At 37.4% G+C, this 22,402-nt stretch overlaps 1 long non-coding RNA gene across 4 annotated transcripts in view; it reads right to left on the bottom strand.

The window, feature by feature from the left end:
- LOC109028778 (uncharacterized) overlaps positions 1–22,402 on the bottom strand; it is a 323,598-nt gene that overhangs the window by 153,728 nt on the left and 147,468 nt on the right. For 3 of the 4 annotated variants that reach the window (XR_010135451.1, XR_010135450.1, XR_010135452.1), the window contains exon 3: positions 12,709–12,890. This is a non-coding gene — a long non-coding RNA (uncharacterized lncRNA). Of the gene's footprint in view, positions 1–10,602; positions 11,034–12,708; positions 12,891–22,402 lie in introns of those variants that run through there. The other variant, XR_008669756.2, reaches the window with a different exon arrangement.

Raw genomic sequence — 22,402 nt, 5'->3', positions numbered from 1 at the left:
TTGACTTCTTTCCCAAACTGGATGCCCTTTATTTCTTTTTCTTGTCTGATTGCTCTAGCTAGGATCTCCAGTAATATGTTGAATATCAGTTATGAAAGTGAGCATCCTGTCATATTTCAGGTCTTAGAGGAAATGTTTTCAGTTTTTTCCTGTTCAGTATGATACTAGCTGTGATCTGTCATATATGGCTTTTATTATGTTGAAGTATGTTCGTTTTATCCCGTTTTTTGAGTTTTTTTTAATCATGAAGGGATGTTGAGTTTTATAAAACACTTTCAGCATCAATTGAAATGATCATTTTTTTTCTTTTTGTTGATATGAAGTATCACATTGATTGATTTGCATATGTTGAACCACACTTGCATACCAGGGATAAATCCCACTTGGTCATAATGAATGATCTTTTTATTTCATTATTGAATTCAGATTGTTAGTACTTTATTAAGAATTTTTCAATCAATATTCATCAAATATATTAGCCTATAGTTTTCTTTTTTTGATGTGTCTTTATGTGGTTTTGGTACCAGGGTAATACCGGCCTTCCAGAATGAGTTTGGACTATTTCTTTCTTCTATATTTTTTGGAATAGTTTAAGTAGGATTAATATTTTTTGTTCTTTAAATGTTTGGTAGAATTCAGCAGTGAAGTCATCAGGTCCCAGACTTTTCTTTACTGGGAGACTTGTTATTATGGCTTAGATCTCATTACTTGTGATTGGTCTGCGAGGGTTTTGAATTTCTTCATGGTTGAATCTTGGTAGGTTGTACGTGTTTGGGGATTTGTCCATTTCTTTTGGAGTTTTCTATTTATTTACATGTAGTTGCTCACAGTAGCCACTAAACAATCTTTGTATTTCTGTAATATCAGTTATCGTGTCTCCTTTTTCATCTCTGATTGTATTTATTTTGATCTTTTTTTTCTTCATTTTCTGGCTAAAGGTTTGTTAAAAGGTTTGTTAATTTTTAACTTCAAAAAAACAACTTTTCATACCATTGATCTTTCCTATAACTTTCTTCATTTTGATTGTATTTATTTTTACTCTGATCTTTATTATTTCTTTTCTTCTACTTATTTTGGGTTTGATTTGCTCTTGTATTTATAGTTCCTTAAGTTGCAGCATTAGGTTTCTATCTGAATTTTTTCTTCTTTTTTGATGTAAACCTTTATAGCTATAAACTTTCCTCTTAGTAGTGCTTTTGTTGTATCTCATAGGTCTTGGTATGTTGTGCTTCCATTGTCATTTGTTTCAAGAAATTTTTCAGTTTCCTTCTTAATTTCTTCACTGATCCACTGGTCATTCAGGAGCATATTGTTTAATTTCCATGTATTTATATAGTTTTCCAAAATTCTTCTTGTTATTGATTTATAGTTTTATTCCATTATAATCAGAGAAGGAACTTAATGTTATTTCCACTTAAAAAATGTTTTGAGACTTGTTTTGTGACTTAATAAATAGTCTATTCTCATATATAGCTGTTAGATGAAATGTTCTGTAAATATCTTTTAGGTCAATTTGTTATATAGTGTAGATTAAGTCCACTATTCTCTTTGCTAGTTTTCTGTTTGAAAGATCTTTGCATTGTTGAAAGTTGGGTGTTGAGGTCTCCAGATATCATTGTATTGGGGCCTATTTCTCTCTTTAGCTCTAATAATATTTTCTGTATATATCTTGGTCTTCCAATGTTATGTACCTATACATTTTAAATGATTATATCCTCTTGCTGCATTGACCTCTTTATTATTATATAGTGACTTTCTTTGTCTCTTCTTATAGTTTTTGTCTTGAAATCTATTTTGTCTGATATAAAAGTATACTACTCCTGTTCTTTTCAGTTTTATTGGCATGGAATAAGTTTTTCCATCTCTTTGTTTTCCATCTGTATGTGAAGTATGTTCTTTGTAGGTAACAGATCACTGGGTCTTCTTTTTTTTTTTTTTTTTGGTCCATTCAGCCACTCCATGTCTTTTGAATGGAGAGTGCAGCCCATTTACACCCAATGATGTTATTGATTAGTTAGGACTTATTCTTTCCATTTTGTTATCTGTTTTCTTGTTGTTTTGTGGCCTTCTCTTTCTTCCTTCCCGTCTTCCTTTTGTGAAGGTGATTTTTCCTGGTGATATAATTAAATTTCTTTTTTTTTGTGTGTGTATCTGTTACATGGTTTTTGCTTTAAGGTTACAAATAGTAACCTTTGCTTTGAAGCTTGCAAATAGAATATTATAACCCATTATTTGCAGCTAATAACAACACTGTTTGCAATACAAACAAACACACAAATAAGCAAAAAGGAAACAAATAGACTCCATGCCCTAATTTTATCCGTCTGCTTTTTAACTTTTTGTTTTTTTCCTATTTATATCTCATTGTACTGTGTATTTCTTGAAAAGTTGTTGTACTTATTACATTTGATTGGTTCATTAAGCCTTTCTACTTAAGACAAGAGTAGTTTACACATCAGAGTTACAGTGTTATAATATTCTGTGTTCTTTTGTGAACTTACTATTACCAGTGAGTTTAGCACTTTCAGGTGATTTCTTATTGTTCTTTACTGTGCTTTTCCTTCTGATTGAAGCACTCCCTTTAGCATTTCTTCTGAGACAGGTCTGATATTGATGAAACCCCTCAGCCTTTGTTTTTCTGGGAAAGTCTTCATTTCTCTTTCATGTTTGAAGGATATTTTCACTGGATATGCTATTCTGAGGTAAGAATTTTTATTTCTTCAGCACTTTAAATATGTCATGCAACTCTCTCCTGGCCTGTAAGGTTTCCAGTGAGGAATCTGCTGCCAGACATATTGAAGCTCTGCTGTATATTATTTGTGTCCTTCCTCTTGATGCTTTTAGGATCCTTTCTTTATCGTTGACCTTTGGGAGTTTGATTGCTAAATGCCTTGAGGTAGTCTTTTTTTGGGTTAAATCTTCTTGGTATTCTATAACCTTCTTGTACTTGGATATCGGTATCTTTCTCTATGTTTGGGAAGTTCTCTGTTATTATCTCTTTGAATAAACTTTCTATATCTATCTCCTTCTCTACCTCTTCTTTATGTTCAAAACTTCTCAGATTTGCCTTTTTTGAAGCTATTTTCTAGTTCTTGTAGGTGTCCTTCATTGTTTTTTATTCTTTTTCTTTTGTCTTCTTAGACCGTGTATATTTTCAAGTAGCCTGTCTTCAAGTTCACTAATTCTTTCTTCTGCTTGATTAAATCTGCTTTTAAGTCTCTGATGCATTCTTCAATATTCCAGTTGCATTTTCAGCTCCAGTATTTCTGCTTGATCTTTAAAATTATTTTAATATCTTTGTTAAATTTGTCTCATATAATTCTGAATTCCTTATCTGTGTTATCTTACATTTTTTGGTTTTCCTCAAAATCATTATTTTGAATTTTCTGTCTGAAAGGTCACATATCTCTGGTTCCCCTGGATTGGTCTCTGGGGTCTTATTTAGTGCTTTTGGTGATGTCGTGTTTTCTGGATGGTCTTGATACTTGTAGATGTCCTTCAGTGTCTGGACCTTGAAGAGTTAGGTATTTATTGTAGTCTTCTCAATCTGGGCTTGTTTGTACTCATCCTTCTGGGAACGGCTTTCTAGATACTCAAAGGACTTGGGTGTTGTGATCTAAGCTGCATCTGTTTTAGGGGAAACCCCAAGCTCACTACACTGTGGTTCTTCCAAACTTCTACATGTACTGCCTTGACGATCTTGGGCAAGATCTGGAAGACTTCTCTGGATTACCAGGTAGAGATTCTTGTTCTCTTCCCTTATTTTCTCCCAAACAAAGCCCCTCTCTCTGTTCTGAGCCACCTGGAGCAGAGGGTGGGGTGACACAAGCACCCCCATGGCCACAACCACTAGGACTGTACTGGGTGAGATGTAAAGCCAGCATAACCCTGGGTCTTGCCCAGTGCTTACTGTAACCACTGCTTGTCTATGACCTATGTTTACTTCAGGACTTGGGGCTCTATAATCAGCAGGTGGCAAAGCCATCCAGGCCTGTGTCCTTCCCTTCAGGGTGGTGAGGTCTGCTAGGCTCTAGGCAGGTCTAGAGGTGGCAGCTGTGAGCCATAAACTATAGTCAAAAACCTTAGAAGTCCACCTAGTATTCTATTGTACTGAATTTGAGCTGGCATTCAAACCAAAAGATGCCATCCTTCCCACTCTTCCTTCCCCTTTCCAAAGGCAGAGGAGCTTCACTCCATGGCCACCACTTCCACAGGCCACAGGAGGTAATGTCAGACTACTACCAATGTTCTCTTAAGTTCCAAGGGCTCTCCAGTCAGCTTGTGAATGCTGCCTGACCTAGCACTCACCCTTGAGGGCAATGAGCTCCCCTCTGGCCTAGGGCAGGTCCAGAAGTGTCCAAAAGCCAAGTCCTAGAATCAGGGACCCTAAGAGCCCACTTGGTGTTCTTATGCCACTATAGCCAAGCTGGTACCTAAGGTACAAGACAAAGTCTCCTTAAATTTTTCCTACACCTTTCTCAAGTGGAAAGAGTTTCACTCCATAGCCACTGTATCTGGGAATGTGCTGAGTCTCATCTGAAGCAAGCAAGTTTCAGAGTCTCATCCAATGCCCTTGGCATAGTGCCTGGGTATCACTGCTGGTTATTCAAGGCCCAAGGACTTCCCAGTTAGCAGGTGATGAATTCTAACAGTACTGGGTCCTTGCCTTCCATGCACCAGGTTCCTTAGTCCCCTTGACTTTTCCCTCCACTTTTCTCAATGGGAAGGAATCTCACCCCATAGCCACCACATCTGAGAATGTGCTCAGTCTCACCTGAAGACAGCAAGTCTCAGAGTCTCACTCAAAGCTCTTGATGTAGTATTGGGTATTCCTGCTGGCTATTTGTACCAAGGCCTTTTCAATTAGCAGGTAATTAATCCTGCCAGTACTGTGTCCTTCCTTTTGAGTCAGCAGGTTCCCTTCTGGCCCAGCATGTTTCTAGAAATGTAGTCTGTGAATTAGGGCCTAGAAATGGGGCCTCATGACTCTGACCACTGCTCCACCCTGCTGTGGCTGAGTTGGTATCCAAGGTGCAAGACAAAGTCCTTCCCACTCTTCCTTCTTCTTTCCTCAGGCAGAGAGAAGGGGACTTTTTTGGAGCCATGAGCTGTGTAGCGTGGAGTTAGGGGAGGGGTGATGCTGGCACTCCCTTAGCAGCCTTGGCTGATGCTTCAGTAGGTCTCATGGCCCCCTCATCCACTGGCTCTGGGCCCAGTTCAGCACTTGGGACTTGCCACAGAACTGCAGCTCCTGTGGCCTAGACTGCCTTTCAGGTTTATGCAGAACCACAGAACACTCTAGACTTCAGGCGCAAGGCTTGCAAGAACTTAAGTTCTGACCACTGGCATGGTTGATTCCCCTAGCTAGGGCTGGTTTAAATGAACCCGTGGGTGAGTGTAAGCTTAGTTTGGTCTTGTTTTGTTTTTTGTTATAATAGGGCAGCACTGAGTACAATACCACAGATTTGCTGTGCTTCCCCTCTCCCCAGTGCACAGAAACACTCTCCACACCATGCCACCACTGCTGGGGGATGGAGGAGAGGTGCCACTGGCAATTCAGGACTGTTTTTGTTACCTCTTCAGTGTCTCTTTCAGCAATATGAGGTTAAAATCAGGTACTGTGAGTGCTCACTCGATTTTTGGTTCTTATGGAGGTGCTTTTTTTTGTGTGTGTAGATAATTGTTAAATTGGTGTCCTTGTAGTGGCAGGGGGATGATTGGTGAAACCTTCTATTCTACCGTCTTGCTCCATTCCCACACATCTCACACTTCAAACAAAAAGCTAGAAATAACTAAACATAATGAAGATGGCATGTTAAAAGCTCAGATAGGCCAAAAGCTAAGTGTCATGTGCCAATCAGCAAAATTATGAATGCAAAGTAAAAGTTTTTTTTTTTTTTAATTAAAAGTGCTACTTGAATGAACAACAAATAGAAGAAAGCTAAACAGTGTTATTGCTGACATGGAAAAAGTTTTATTGGTTTTAATGAATCAAACCACTCACAACATTCCCTTAAGCCAAAGCCTAACCCAGAACAAGGGTCTAAGTCTCTTCAATTCCATGAAGGTTGAGAGAAGTAAGAAAGCTGCAGAAGAGGTTGAAACTATCAGACTTTGGTTCAGGAGGTTTAAACAAAGAAACCATTTTCATAAAAGAAAAATGCAAGGTTATACAGCAAGAGCTGATTTAGAAGCTGCAGCAAGTTACCCAGAAAATCTAGCTAGGAAAATTGATGAAGGTGGCTACACTAAACAACAGATTTCCAATATAGACAAAACAGCCTTATATTATGAGATGATACAATCTAGGACTTTTACAGCTAGAGAGAAGTCAATTGCCTGGTTCCAAGCTTCAAAGGTTTACTCCCTTGTTAGGGGTTAATGCTGCTGTTAACTTAAGCTGAATTCAGTGTTTACTTACCATTCTGAAAATCCTAAGGTCCTTAAGAATTTTGCTAAATCTACTCCACCTGTGTTCTATAAATGGAAGAACAAAGTCTTGGTGACAACACATCTGTTTACATCATGATTAACTAAATATTTTAAGCCTTCTATTGAGACCTGCTTCTCAGAAGATTCCATTCAAAATATTACTTCTCATTGACAATGCAGCTAGTCACCCAAGGGCTCTGATGGAGACGTATATGAAGATTAATGATATTTTCATGTCTGCTAACACAATATCCATTCTGCACCTCATGGATCAAGGAGTAATCTCAATTAGTAAGTCTTCTTATTTAAGAAATACATTTTGTTAGGCTATAGCTGCCATAGTGATTCACTAGAGCTACCACAGTGATCAGGGCAAAGTAAAGTGAAAACCTTCTGGAAAGAATTTATCATTTTAGAGACCATTAAAAACATTCATGATTCACGGTACGAGATCAAAATACTAACAGGAACAAGAGTTTGGAAGAATCTGAGTTCAATCCTTGTTGATTGAAAGTTTTTGAGAGGTTCAAGACTTCAGTAGAGAAAGTAACTTTAGATGTTGTGAAAACAGGAAGAAAACTAGATTTAGAAGTGAAGTCTGAAGATGTGACTGAATTGCTTCAATCTCATGATAAAACTGGAATAGATGAGTAGTTTCTTCTTATGCATAAGCAAGGAAAATGGTTTATTGAGATAGAAGCTACTTTTGGTGAAGAGCCTGTGAACACTGTTGAAATGATGACAAAAGGCTTAGAATATTACATAAACTTAGTTGACAGTGGCAGGGTTTGAGATAATTCATTCAAATTTTGAGAGAAGTTCTACTCTGGGTAAAATGCTATCAAACTTCATGACATGCTACAGAGAAAACTTTTCTGAAAGGAAGAGTCAATCGATGTAGTGACCTTCACTGTTATCTTAAGAAATTGTCACAGTCATCTCAACCTTTAGGAGCCACCAGACTGATGAGTCAGCAGCCATCAATACTGAGACAAGAACCTTCACCAGAAAAAAGATGATGACTTGCTTAGGGTTCAGATGTCCATTAGCATTTTTAAGAATAAAACATTTTTTAAATTAAAATATGTACATTTCTAGACATAATGCTATTGAATACCAAGTAAACTATAATATAATATAAACATAACTCTTACATGTGCTGTAAAACAAAAAAAAAAGTGTGACTCACTTTATTGCATATTTGCTTTATTATGGTGGTCTGAAACTGAACCTGTAATATCTCTGAGGTATGACTTCATTTACTTATCTTTCTGCCAGATTGGAGCATGAACTCCCTGAGAGCAAACACTGTTTGAGCCAACACTGAACCACTAAAGCCTAGCACAGTGTCTGAAACATATTAGGGTCTCAATAAACATGTTAGGCCAGGCGAGGTGGCTCATGCCTGTAATCCCAGCACTTTAGGAGGTTGAAGTGGGTAGACCACGAGGTCAGGAGTTCAATATCAGCTTGGCTGAGATGGTGAAACCCCGTTTCTACTAAAAATACAAAAAAAAAAATTAGCCAGGTGTGGTGGTGGGTGCCTGTAATCCCAGCTACTCAGGAGGCTGAGGCAGAGAATTGCTTAAACCCGGGAGGCAGAGGATGCAGTGAGCTGAGATCGCGCCACTGCACTCCAGCCTGGGCGACAGAGTGAAACTCCATCTCAAAAACAAAACAAAACAAAACAAAACAAAAATATGTTAAATAAAAATGTGGACGAATATGAGCACATCAGGAATTGAGAATAGTTAGTTGTCCCCCATTGGAATTTTAGGGAGTCAGGTCCCATTAAATAATTTTCTAGAAAAAAAATGATTACTGTCTCTATTCTTACTGTTCCCCTATTTATTGACACATCCTTTATCCATCAATAGGAATATGAGCTGAACTTGTGATGGGGTGCAATGGCAGAAGTAATCTTAATGGCTCAGGTTGTAGAATAGAGAGGTAGATTAATCCAAGCAAGCAATATATATCCATATCTGAAGATATTGAGGGTAGGACTTGTATATATTTTGCAACATAAATGATTCTGACCTGCATGAGCATGTAGCTGTTTTCCTGGATGGGGAAGTTGGAGGGAGTGAGGGATGCTCTTTTGGAGCTATGCACTCCCACACAGAATTGACAGAGTAAACAAACACATTATCTGGTTCAACAGGTCTGGGGTTAGGCAGCTCAATTACTATAATGTTGTAACTCCATAGCCATCATTTTTTTTTTCAACTGTATGATACAGGTGGAAGTTACTAGAGAGCAGATTACCTTTGATTACTACCCAAGAAGTTTGTAAGATGGAGCAGTTTCGTGAAATGGTGTGATTTCATGAAAGACTTGGGGATGCTACTTGACTTTTCTTGCTTTTAAAATAGAATCCTACTTGGTCTCCTGAAATTTTTTTCTATAGATTATGAATTTTTGGACTACAAAACCAAGCTACACTTAACCACATCACATAAGAACTTGAAGTATGTCAATTCTATCTTTCTGACAGGAAGAGATATTTAAGCTTCCATAAGAAGTCATTGTAAAGGTTATTATATTCTGTAGGTTGAAGTGTGTTACCCTATAGGAACCTTTAAAATAAGGGCATATCATTTCAATTAACTTTTTAAAAAATATACTTATTCCATATATGTCTTCTCTGAAGCCAGCAAACAACAATTCTTTAATAATCAAGCTTTAGAAATGGGAGGTGAAATATTTTTTACTTATGAGAAATATCTCAGTGAGCTAATGATCAAGGTGGAATTGGAACAAAAGCTTCTGCTTGCCTATTTCTCATCTGCTAGACCATGATACAGTTATCACCACTATAACTGATGATGATAGCTGGTTAGTCTAATAGCATGAAGATTTAAAATGTCTCGCTATATTTAAATCCTCACAATGTCATTTTTCTTTCTAAGATGTCCTAGCAGAAAGTTTTCTTAAAGAGTCAGGTAGGCTTCTATTTAAAAAGTTGCATGTAGTAGATAAAGTGACAGAGAGGAAACCTAGAGTTAAATTTGGGCTTATTTGTGAGTATAGGGCTCCCTACAGCCAAGTGTGAATTAAAACTCTATCCAAAGCCCTGCATTTTGGAACCCCATCTATGCTTGACTCATTCCACAACACTGGTATTGAGATCACTCTCCATTAAGAGCAGCTGGGAATCAGCTATTAAACCTTATTCAGAAGTTATAAGCCAATCTGGAAAACCAGGAAAGGGAGCATACAAGCTGCTTCACAGAGAAAATCCTACTAGAGCTCAGAGTTTCTGCTTTAATTGGAGCCATAATTATGGGAGTCATAATTACGTGGGGAAAAACAAATCAAAACAAACTTAACTTTTGGATTTTTTCACTTTGACCCATTGGCTAGCTTACCTAGAAATGAACTCTTGAATTTAAGTGATTTTTTTTAAGGCTGGAGAGACTTTATTATAAGGTTCCTGGGGTGTATGATGCTATCACTTGGTCACAGGAATTATACTTTATTAACAACGAAAGCTAAAATCTTAAAGTTGGTGCGGTAGGAAAGGAGAAAGAGGCTATGAAGTGCATGCTTTGATAAATGTAGATATGCCCTCTTCTAGAACTCCTTTTTTTTTATATTTAGTCCACTGGTTCAAGAGCTTTAGTTTACCATCTCTAAAGCTTATATATTTACACAATTTCCCTCCACAATGTAATTTGTTCCAGAATGTGTTGCCTACCTCTTACTCAAAATCTTTTTACTCAGTGTTATGATCCAGTGTCATTCCCCTGCTACACTGCACTTCATATCTTATCTTGCTATTTTCTCCAAATGAGCAAATTGCCTCTGTCTCCTCCGATGTCATTTTATAGTGTCCTATGTACAGTTTTACTATTTTTCTTATGCTGGAAAGAATCATTATATCGACTTTTTTATGCCTTTGGAAACTGTTCAGGAGACCTAACTTGTCACCTCTATAAGCCAATGGATGAGATGAAGAATCTTAGTGTGTCTGAACTGCAGGGTACTTAGAATTCCCAAATCCTTTTTCTTTTATGGATGAGGTAACAGGATCCTAGAGGAGGCCATAGACTTGCTGAATGAGAACAAATGCATTAATTGCAAAGCAAATGCTTGCACTCAGTTTTCCAACTCCTGTATTTTTCTGAATTTGACTCTGAAACTGCACAATAAATATTCTATTAAAAATCATTTTCCTTAATTCTGTATTGTCATAATGGATTAAAAAACAAGAGGCATTGCTTCTTCCTTTTTATCAACAATAAGCAATATGTGACGATAAGGTGATACGATTTTTTAACGAACAACCTTATCAGACTTCATACATGATATAAGCCACAAGTTTCTAGGTAGATCTTTTAGAAGTCTGTACAATTATTCAAGTGGTGTGGATTTTGCTTAGAATATTGTTTAACATGCAGATGATTCAAGGACTGTGAATATTTTGAACAGAAAAGAGAACTGTTTCTAATGCCTCTGAGGTTCTGCCACTAACAGATGGGTTATATTAGGATGAGGAGAGGTTTTCCATCTTCTCATGTGAAAAATACACAGCTGGACCAGGAAGGGATAAAGGAAAAACTCTTTTTCTTCTTCTGCTCCTTATCATTAGTGACTTTCTGTAAGGCAAACATAGTTATGTTAGTAAAAGAGCTAGTGAGGTCACTTGCTTGGGTCTTCAATATAATTATTATAAATATAGTGAGAAATGTAACTGAACACGTATGAGATGTTTCTGAAATGTATATGTAATATTTTATATAAAGAATGAGTTAAGGCGGTGCGTGGTGGCTCATGCCTGTAATCCCAGCATTTTGGGAGGCCGAGATGGGCCGATCCCCTAAGGTTGGGAGTTCGAGACCAGCCTGACCAACATGGAGAAACCCCGTCACTACTACAAGTACAAAATTAGCTGAGTGTGGTGGTGTGCGCCTGTAACCCCAGCGACTCGGGAGGCTGAGGCAGGAGAATCACTTGAACCCAGAAGGTGGAGGTTGCGGTGAGCCAAGATTGTACCATCGCACTCCAGCCTGGGCAACAAGAGTAAAACTCTGCCAAAAAAAAAAAAATAATTTAAATAAGAACAAGAGTGAAGACATATATTTTTTCAAGGCCAAACTTCAAAGTGGAAAATTACTATATATTCTTTAGTCTGAATCAAATCTGACAGCTGGAAATGCTATACTTTTAGGAGCTGCTCTTTTGGAACAGATATGAAGATAGAAGCCTAAGAATTCAAGTCTGGATTTCCTGGAATTGAAACTTCCATGTAAAGAGCTGTCATTGAGTGGCCACTTTGTTTAATTTCAAATCTTATGACCTGGGAAAATGATAAGAGAATAAATCTCTGAGGTGAAGGTGTTTGTTTTATAGGGAAAAAAATTAAAAACTTAAAAATTTATGTGCATGTGCATATATATAACTTTCCAAATTGTTTCTACCATTAGTGGACTCCAATGAATATAACTTAAATCTTTTGGTTGATTAACACACATACAATTTCAAATTTATGTATTTTATAAAGTCTTCCTTTTGCATAATGGATAACAAAGATCATTCATCTGTTTAGTAGTGAGGAAGAAACCATATGCTAATTTTTCAGTTTGGAGTTAGCATAAGAACACTGAGTAACAGAGAACAAGCTATTCTTGGATTTGAGGACTATCAGCTAGTTCAGAAATAATTTAGGTTAAGCTGTTTATTTTGTAGATGAAGATACTGACACCTGGAAAGATGATATGATTTTCCCAAGGTCACAGAGTTGGCTAGTTACACAGCTGGGATGAGTCTGCGTGTTTCAATGTTTTGTAGCAAAATCAGGTATATGTGTCTAGGTGTATGTATAGAGAAACTTAGGGTATGAGTGTGTATGTGTGCATATATATGTAATGATTTATCAGCCTGTATCATGTTATATGGTGTAGGGGGCCTTCAGAGTTTTGATGTACTGTAGGGAGGAATACATCAATAATCCATGAATGGGATTAGCAAGAATGGGAAAAGGATGGACACCCAGGATAGAGAGAAAAAGGATTATCATATGAAAAGAAATATGCTTCAAAAAGGGAGGTGGGAAAGCTTCACAGATTTCACATCCTTGTCAGTACCTGTGCCCATCCACCCTTTACCAGGCTTTCTAGGCTTCTCAATTCCTCCTATACCTCCGACTACAAATTAGTGAGTTAAATTAAAGATTTTGCAGGTAACAAAACTGATACCTAGAAAGATTAAGTGACTTGCCCGATGTCACTATACAGTACCATTTTTAAAAGTGGTTCTGGAGCCTTCTCTCACCTTAGGGGTTGCAGCACAAGCCCTCATGGTCTGACTGGCCTTCCGGTATCCTGCGTGTAATGTCTACCCTGCCAATATCACTATTTTGGACTTTGTGTTTTTGTTTCCTCAGTCCAGCTGCTTGTTCTGTTGATGATACAGGAACTATTTCCTGTTGATATCCCCTCCAAGGCAAAATCATGCTTTAAATAGAAGCACAAAAAATATGGGTTGAGTTTCCTTACTCTTTAGCATATGACTTTATTTTTCCATTAAGTGAACCAAAAAGTGCCACAACAGAATCTGAAAAAGGCTTCATAGACTTGGAAGCCAAGTGACGTGGGATCTACCCCTAGATCTGACTGACCTGAAACAACCAGTTAATCTCTCTCCATCTCATCAATTAAATACATTAAATCAAAGGGTTGGTGTAAGGATAAAATGAAAAAATATATCTAACCTAGTATATAGTAGGCACTCAGTAAATATGTTATTTTTTCCTATCCTTTCCTGATGACTTCACGGGTTGTTTTGAGATTGGAATTACATAATTGACGTGAAGACATGTCAAAGAGTTGAAATACATTTAACAAGAATTAGGAATTGTTTTTATTTCTCTGATGTGGGAATGTTAAACATTGCCTTCTCTGAAATGGCATTTAAGAAAAGTCTTCTAGTTGTGAAGCAACTTTAATTCAAAGAATATTTGCCTACCAGATAAATACAGCAAATTACATAGTGAGAGATGAGACTGAGTTTTTCTGTTTGGTCTATTGCTTCCAAACAAATATGGTAACGGTCCTGACGAGTTGTCCATATCTACAGTGTGCAGCCCCATCTATCTCGCCTGTCTTTGAACTTGAGAAACACTTTAATAAGGCCTATGCTTTTTGTGGAAAGGAATTTGCCTGTCAAGAAACCACTTGGTTTCTTGCTGTACTGTGGAATTCCGTTTTATGTTCTGAACCCATCGTGTGTCCTGGGCTTCCAGTTATATTTATTTACTTACTTTTCATACTTGGGGGCTAGGCTTAGAGCACAAAAGCAGTCTTGATGTGCGGCCAGAGTGTTGGATTTTTACTGTCTCTCTTTTGAATATTTTTGGGTCATTAGGAATTATTACTGCAGGTGACTGGCTTGTAAAAATCACCATGACAATATTTCCTTGCATATTTGCCTTGTGCAATTATCCATATTTTTACCAGAAAAAAATTCTTAAATCATTCTTATATATATTTGTGTGTGTTTTATAACAATAGCTAATGGTAACAAGATAAATTTCTCTGAGCAGAATATATATTATTAGTGCTAGAAAAGAGCAAAGATTAAAAGAAAGGGGTTGCCAAGAGCTGGGAGTTTGCTTTTGTCTCTTTCTCCTTATTTAATCCCTCAGCATCTCCTGTCTCTCTAATGGGAAATACAGTTCTCTTTGATTGCAATACAACTTTGGAGAACACAAAATCTAAAGGAAGAATGAAAGATGAACCTCAATAAAATGGTAAAAAACCAAGTAGATATCCAGAGTACCAACTAAATTATCATCATTAAAAATAGCCTAATTTGAATATCACTGCTGCTGCCACTGGACACTGAGTGCCAGGACCCTGCATGATACCTTTAGCAGAGAAATAAATTCTCAACTATCTCTTCTTTCATGTGCCATTTACTACAGAATCAAATCTTCCATGGTGGCATCTGATTGAACAAGACTAAGTCATATGCCCAGACACCAGCTTTCACTTCTATAAATGCAAGGTAAGGCTCTGCCTCCCACCAAGACTTCAAAAATGGTAGATTCCATAAACCAAAATATTGTGTCAAGTAGTTGATTGGCCAATTGAATGTCCATCATATTCTGCTTAAAATAGCATTTTCAGAAACTTCAAATTCTGGAAAGATGAAATAAATTTACTTCTTATTTTTCTTTCTCAGCACAACTAAAACCCTGGATGTATTAGTCCATTCTCATGCTGCTTATAAAGACATACCCAAGACTGAGTAATTTATAAAGGAAAGAGGTTTAATTGATTCACAGTTCAGCATGGCTGGGGAGCCCTCAGGAAACTTACAATCATGGTGGAAGGGAAAGCAAACACATCCTCCCTCACATGGCGGCAGCAAAGAGAAGTGCCAAGCCAAAGGGGTAAAGCCCCTTATAAAACCATCAGATTTAGTGAGAACTGACCACTATCATGAGAACAGGATAGGGGGACAGCCCCCAGGATTTAATTATCTCCACATGGTTTGTCCCACAACACCTGGGGATTTGAGTGGCGACACAGCCAAACCATATCACTGGATACTACAGATGAAATGAAAATACACCTCTGAAAAGTGAAAAGAAGAAGGAAAGCGACTAGAGACTTCAGGACTGGAGGAGCAACAGGGTGGTGAGATGCCTGGGTGCTCTTTTTGTCTTATGTATCTCAGACCTGGAGCTAAAGGGGCCAGCAACCCAGAAACACCAACGTGTGTGTATATGCCCCAAAACAAAGCCTCTTCTTCCTAGCCAAAGGATCAAGAAATAAATATCATGTGGAAAGCCTTAGATTCTACACCCACCCAGCAAAAATGAGATGTCCCTCCTGGTCCCCGTGGGGTTGTATCAGAGGAGGCCTAATGGCAAGTAAGGATTTGCCCCATTGCTCAGTGGTAACAGGGCAGCCACTACTATAGTGTCAGTGGAGACCATGTGGAGAGCCAGAACGTCCATTTTAGCTTCCCATATGCCAGAAACCAGGGACAAAGATCAAGTATAGTCTTTATTGTAACATATATCCATAGGCAACAAGCTGAACTTTGGCTTCTCATACCTTACACATATATTAACATGGAATGGACCACAGACTTATGTGTAAAACACAACCACAAAGCTTTTGAGAAAAAAAAAAAAGGAGAAAATCTTTGCCATCCAGGGGTAGGCAAAGAGTTTGTAGATTTGACAGTAAAAGCATGATCCATAAAATAAAAATTTGGTATGTTGGAGTTTACAAAAATTGAAAACTTTCTTCTGTGAAGGACCCTCTAAAGAGAATGAAAATATAAGCTACAGAATAAGAGAAAACACTTGTAGACCACATATCTGAGCTATCAGGAATAAGTGAAGAACTCTCAAAACTCACCCGTTAAAACAAAATCCAATTATAAAATGAGCAAAAGACATGAAAAGATACTTCACCAAAGAAGAAATATATAATGCAAATAAACATATGAAAAGACGCTCAACATCAGTCATTAGAGAAATTCACATTAAAAGTACAATGCAATATCACTATAAACCTCTTAGAGTGGCTAAAGTAAAAGAGTAGCAATATTAAAAGTGGGAAAGAATGTAGAGAAACAATGTGTTAGTTGGCTAGGGCTACTGTATAACAATATATGGCAGGCTGGGTTGCTTAAACAACAGAAATGTATTTCCTCACAGTTCTGGAAGCTAGAAATTCTAAATCAAGGTGCTCTCCAGTTTGGTTTCTCTCTTCCTGGCTCGCAAACAGTTGCTTTCTCTTTATGTCTGTGCAAAGCATTTTCTGTGTGTGTGTATATGTTACAGGAACTCTGGGGTTTGGTCTAGATACTGCTGCTTACCACACAAAAAGCCAATCACTGAGCAGAAAATGACCAGGGAAGAGGCTTTATTCAGGTGCTGCAGCAGAGTAGTTGGGAGATCAGTCTCAAATCCATGTCCCTGACTAACTAAAATTGAAGGTTTATATAGCAGAAAAGGAGTGTAGCTATGTGCAGAAAAACAGCAATTAGACAGGGGTAAGGAAGAGGAGTTGGTCAATAGGAAGCAGGTGGTCCCTTAGTAAACCAATAATTACAGCAGGTAAAGAAACAATCACGATGAATGAGGGGGTCTGGTGTCTCATTGCCCAGATGTGATGATTGGTTAAGTTTCAATTTCCTGATACTATCTGGGAGGCCTGATGGTTGGTTTCCTGAGAAAGAAACTCAGATAAGGCAGGTGTAAGTTTCTCAAGTTTTAAGACTGGCAGGGCCAATTTTATGATTATCCCATAAACTATCTATGGCACAATTAGGTTGGTTTCACACAGAAGGAGAGAAAATGATCTTTGGTGTTGCTTCCTGTTATAATAAGAACACCATTCATATGGGATTAGGGACCCACTCTCGCGACCCTCACTTAAACTAATTACTTCCCTAAAGGCCCCATCTCCAAATACAGCCACGTTGTGGGTTAGGCATTCAGCATATGAATTTTGGAGGGATACAATTCAGCCCATAACAACAGGTACCTTACAGATTTCTGGAAAGAATGTAAAATTACACAGACACTGAAAAACAGTTTGGTGGTTTCTTAAACTAAAACTGCAACAACTATGTGATTATACTCTTAGGCATAAATCTCAAATAAATAAAAACCTATGCTCACAAAAAAATCCTGCACGTAAATTTTTATAGCAGCCTTTTTATTTTTCACAATGGCCAACAACTAGAAACAAACCAGATGTCCTTTAATGTGTGAATAGTTAAACAAACTGTTGTACATTCATACTATGGTATTGATAGGAACAAACTAGTGATACATGAAAAACTTGGATGAATCTCCAGAGAATTTTGCTAAGTAAAAACATCAATTCAAAAATGTCATATACTCTATGATTCCATTTGTACAACATTTTTGAAATGACAAAATTATAGAAATTGAGAACAGATTAGTGGTTTCCACAGTTAACCGGGTGTTGTGGTGTGTGTCTGTGGTCACAGCTACTTGGGAGGCTGAGGTGGGAGGATTGCTTGAGCCTGAAAGGTGGAGGTTGCAGTGAGCTGAGATTGGGCCACAGCACTCCATCCAACCTGGGTAAGAAAGTGAGACCTTGTCTCAATAAATATATAAATATAAAAAGGCAACAAAAGAGTTAATTGTGTTGATAGAAAATATTTGTGTCTTAACTATATAAACCTCAATATTCTAATTCTGTTATTATACTAAAGTTTTGCAAGGTGTTGCCACTGGGGGAAATTAGATAAAAAGATATATGGGATTTCTCTGAATTATTTTTTACATCTATGTGTGAATCTATAATTGTTCAATATAGAAAGTTTAATTTTAAAAAAGACAGCTTTTACCTTTCATGGAGGGAGGAAGTGCTGAGGTATGCTGAGAAGATGGGGCTCATATAACCCTCATCTCAGTTTATTATAATTCAATGTTCACACCAGGAGAGGTTGAGAAGACTAGAGGCTACATAGCCCCTGCTCACAACCTTGGGGCCAAAGCAAGAAAGTCATGAAGACAAAAGCAGGCCACTGGCTCTACATTCATATCCGGATGCATTGTCATTTCAACAATGTCCATGAGTTCTTCACCAGGAGGAGATTCCATCTCAATAAATCACTTTCTTCGCTCATTCTTAAGAAGCAACTCCTCATCCCTTCAAGTTTTAGTATGAGACTGCAGAAATTCAGTCACATCTTCAGACTCTACTTCTAATTCTAGTTGTCTTGCTATTTCTATTTAATACCACATCTGCAGTTACTTTCTGCACTGAAGTCTTGAACCCCTCAAATTCATTCATGAGTTTTGGAATCAACTTCTTCCAAACTCCTGTTCATGTCGATATTTCGACCTCCTCCCATGAATCATGAATTTTCTTAATGGCATCTAGAATGGTGAATTCTTTCCAGCAGGTTTTTAATTTAATTTGTCCAGATCCATCACACAAATCACTCTTTATGGCAGCTATAACCTTATGAAATATATTTCTTAAATAAGAAATCCCTTTGAGAGTTGAAAGACTTGAAAGTAGAAATTACTCTTTGATCCATGGGCTGCAGAATGGATGTCCTTTTAGCAGGCATAAAAACATTAACTTTTTTGTTCATCTCCATCAGATCTCTTGGGTGACTAGGTGAATTCTCAATAGCAGTGATATTTTGAAAGGATTTTTTTTTTTTCTGAGCAGTAAGTATTAACAGATGGCTTAAAATATTCAGTAAACCATGATGTAAATAGATGTACTGTCATTCAAGCTTTGTTCTTACATTTGTAGATCACAGGCAGAATAGATTTAGGGTAATTTTAAAGAGCCCCAGGATTTTCAGAATGGTAAATGAGCATTGAGTTCAACTTAAAGTCACCAGCTGCATTATCCCCTAAGAAGAGAGTCAGTCTGTCCTTTGAAGCTTTGAAGCCAGGCAGTGACTTCTCCTCTCTAGCTATGAAAGTCATAAATGGAATCTTCTTCCAATATAAGGCTGTTTTGTCTATATTCAAAGTCTGTTGTTTAGCATAGCCCTCTTTATCAATTATCTTAGCTAAATTTTCTGGATTACTTACTGTAACTTCCACATCAGCATTTGCAGCCTCACCTTGCACTTTTATGATATGAACAAAACTTTATTCCTTTAACTTATGAACTGACCTCTGCTAGCTTCAAGTAACTGAAGGCAAATTAAAGAATCACATCAAGTTATGATTATAGCACAAAGGAGTTGAGTAGGAACAAAGCTATATTTGATTAAGGAACTCACACCAGACAGGAATTCAAATATACAAACACAAATGCCAAGAACCAGAAATAGTAAATAAGAAGGGTACTACAATAAATGCTGCGAATATATGATTGCTGTTCTTTCTCCTCTCAGCTTTTCTGAGAGACACCAAGTTTACATAAAGAAAGAATTATAACAACGTATTGTTGGCTACTTTCTTTGTATATGTATCACAAAGTCATCATTTTGTCAATCAAAAGTTTTTTTTTTCACATAGTCTACTAAAGTAGGAAAAGTGAGACAATGTTTAATTTTAAAAAATTATTGTGGACAGAGTATGGGTTTATAATTAAAGCTATCAATGACATATTTTGTTTTCTCTGCAATGAATCAAACTTTCACAAGCAGTGAAAAAATTACCAACACTGCATAATTAGACAGAAAAGGATAAAACCATATTTAAATACTTTATTTTCAACCACTGTCAAGATCCATTAATAATAAAGACCACATGTACATAGCATTCCCTATGTACCCAGCAGCATTCTGAGTGCTTTCCGTTTATTAATTTCTTTAATCTTCAAAACTCTCTGAGGGAGAAACTGGTGCTGTATCTTTTTTTTTTTTTCAGATAAGGAAACTGAAGCACGGACAAGTTAAGTGATTTTTCTAACATCACACAGACACGAAATGGTGGGAGTAGAATTTGAACTCAGGCATTCTGGTGTGAAGGTCTGCACAGTTAAACACTAGGCTATCCATTTTAAGATTTTTTCTTTAAAATAGTGTTGTTATGTAGGCTCTGAGACAAATATTTTGATAAAGTCACATAAATATGGTGAAGAAGCATTTTCTGAGCATTCAGGATGTCAGTAAAAGAAAGATGTATAGATATTCTAAAGTTTCTCTCCTTCATTCCACAGATGATAAAAAACAAAGGGCCAGGAATTGATTTTTATTCAAGATCATGTTACTGCTTAATAGCAAGGCCTAGGGTTGAATTCCAGGTTTCCTGGGTCTTAACCTCACATTTAAAAAAATTCCATACCAAAAAGAAAAAGTTGCAAGAAAGATTTTCCATTGCAATTTTCAGTTCAGCAAAAGAATGACCCTGTCTTGTTCTATAATTTAAATCAAATCTCACTTTATTTCAATTACCCATCCTGGATATGGAAAGTAAATAAGGAAGGATTCAGCTAAAAGGAGAAGAGAAGAGCCACAGGTAATGCTGCAGAAAGATCAAGGCAAATGAACAACAAAAGAAAGCATTGGAGTTTTGGGGGGACAACAATAGAACAGTTTATTGAGAAGTTTACTGAGGACATCATATGAGTTTTCTAGGAGGAAGACAGAGGAACATTTCAGAAGTCAAGCCCAGCTGTGATAGTGGGAGAGGTGAGTAGGTATGGAAACTAGACTTCCCTTCTGAATATATGAGTATATAAACTGGAATGATCTTGAAATTTAGATATGAGGAAATTAAGATTTACATCCAAGTGCAGTTCATTGCCTATGTACAAGAATCCAGACATTAACCAGTGTTTATAGACTGGTTCCTACATGGTAAGTATCAGTAAAAAAGAGGAGCTAAGGGTATCTCTCAACTTCTTCAAAGTTATTTTGCCATAATCCTATTGTATCAAGTCAATAAAAGGAGTCACAACACTTTTAATGAAAATTTAAAATAGAAGTAAATTCTCTTCCTTTTTTTTCATCAACAAGGATCATTTTGGTTAAGTCACTGCCTTTCAGGGTTCAAGTGAAGTTTAAGTTTTATTACTTCCACACTTTTCAGAACATTTAATATTGTGATGTCCATTATCCGAGAGACCTAGAGCATGCACATTTGCCCAAATCTATTTGATCAGGCGAACTCTTTTTAGAAAGACTAACCTGTTGGATGTTATGTTGTCAGCACATACTTCAGAAAACTCGTCCAGAAATAATTCACTTTTACACCATTCAAAAATTGTTATACACTTATTTTTCTGTTTTCTCACTGGACTTGGATTTTCCATATGATGTGTGGTCATCTTTCCAACAAGTTAAGTGTGAACACCATCCCTACCTCTTCACATTTCTAGTTCAATATCTTGAACTAGAAATTATCAACTTTGGATATTTAAAATCCAGTAATGTCTCATAGTTGAACAGCTTTGTCTTCTCCTTTATCAATCATGCACTGTGCAGGCGCTTTTATCAAAGACCATGTGAAAAGTTCAGTGTTGTCTTTCTGCTTCCTGGGCACAAAGTAGCCAATTCTGGAAGTGAAGTCTTTCCCTTTATGGTTTCCAATGCAAAGGCAGCACCTATCAGGCCCCTGGTTTGTGACATGGCTCCTGTGTGTGACAAAGTTTGACAGATCACCTAGTAGCAGCAACCACCTACCTTTCACAGTTATGCTGAGTTTTGGTGCGCAGGACATCTTCTTTTTGCAGTTTTTATCTAAATTTCTTAGCTTAATATTCAAATTTCAGCCCCATTTTCAGTCTCAGTCTCCCTTTTCAACCTGTCTCCAAGGACTCGCTTTGATTTTTTGGATTTTTTTTTTTTTTTTTTTTTTTTTTTTTTTTTTGAGACAGAGTCTCGCTGTGTCACCCAGGCTGTAGTGCAGTGGTGCAATCTTGGCTCACTGCAAGCTCCGCCTCCTGGGTTCACGCCATTCTCCTGACTCAGCCTCCTGAGTAGCTGGGACTACAGGCGCCCGACACCACGCCCGGCTAATTTTTTTTTTTTTGTATTTTTAGTAGAGACGGGGTTTCACTGTGTTAGCCAGGATGGTCTCGATCTCCTGACCTCGTGATCCGCCCGCCTCTGCCTCCCAAAGTGCTGGGATTACAGGCGTGAGCCACCGCACCCAGCCATGGACTTCTTTTTTTTAATTGATTTATTGAGTTATTAATTCATCCAACAATTGTTTTCTACCATAGGTGTTGTGGTGAATAGAGACAAATATGGAGCCTGCCAACTAGAAGCTTTGGCTTGGTAGGAAGAAAACGACATGCAGAAAACATTCGCTGGATATACGGTAATAGATAAGAAGTACTATTAAATAGTAGGAGGTAAGGTGTCATCTGAGTTGAGAGGAAGACTTCTAAATGGGGCATTTGAGAAGGCTTTATAGAAGAAATTACATTTGAGATGATCCTGGGTCTCCAAAAATTTCTGAGCATCTACTATGTGCCAGCTTGAGATTACATTCATGACTAGCCTCAATAAAACAAATAACACTTACTGCATGCCATGTACCCTCTCAGCG

The sequence above is a fragment of the Gorilla gorilla genome, chromosome 9, assembly GCF_029281585.2.
Source record: "Gorilla gorilla gorilla isolate KB3781 chromosome 9, NHGRI_mGorGor1-v2.1_pri, whole genome shotgun sequence".
In the NCBI taxonomy this organism is placed as follows: Eukaryota; Metazoa; Chordata; class Mammalia; order Primates; family Hominidae; genus Gorilla; species Gorilla gorilla.
The sequence above is the reverse complement of the archived record's forward strand: the minus strand, read 5'-3'. Positions and strand labels throughout refer to the sequence as shown.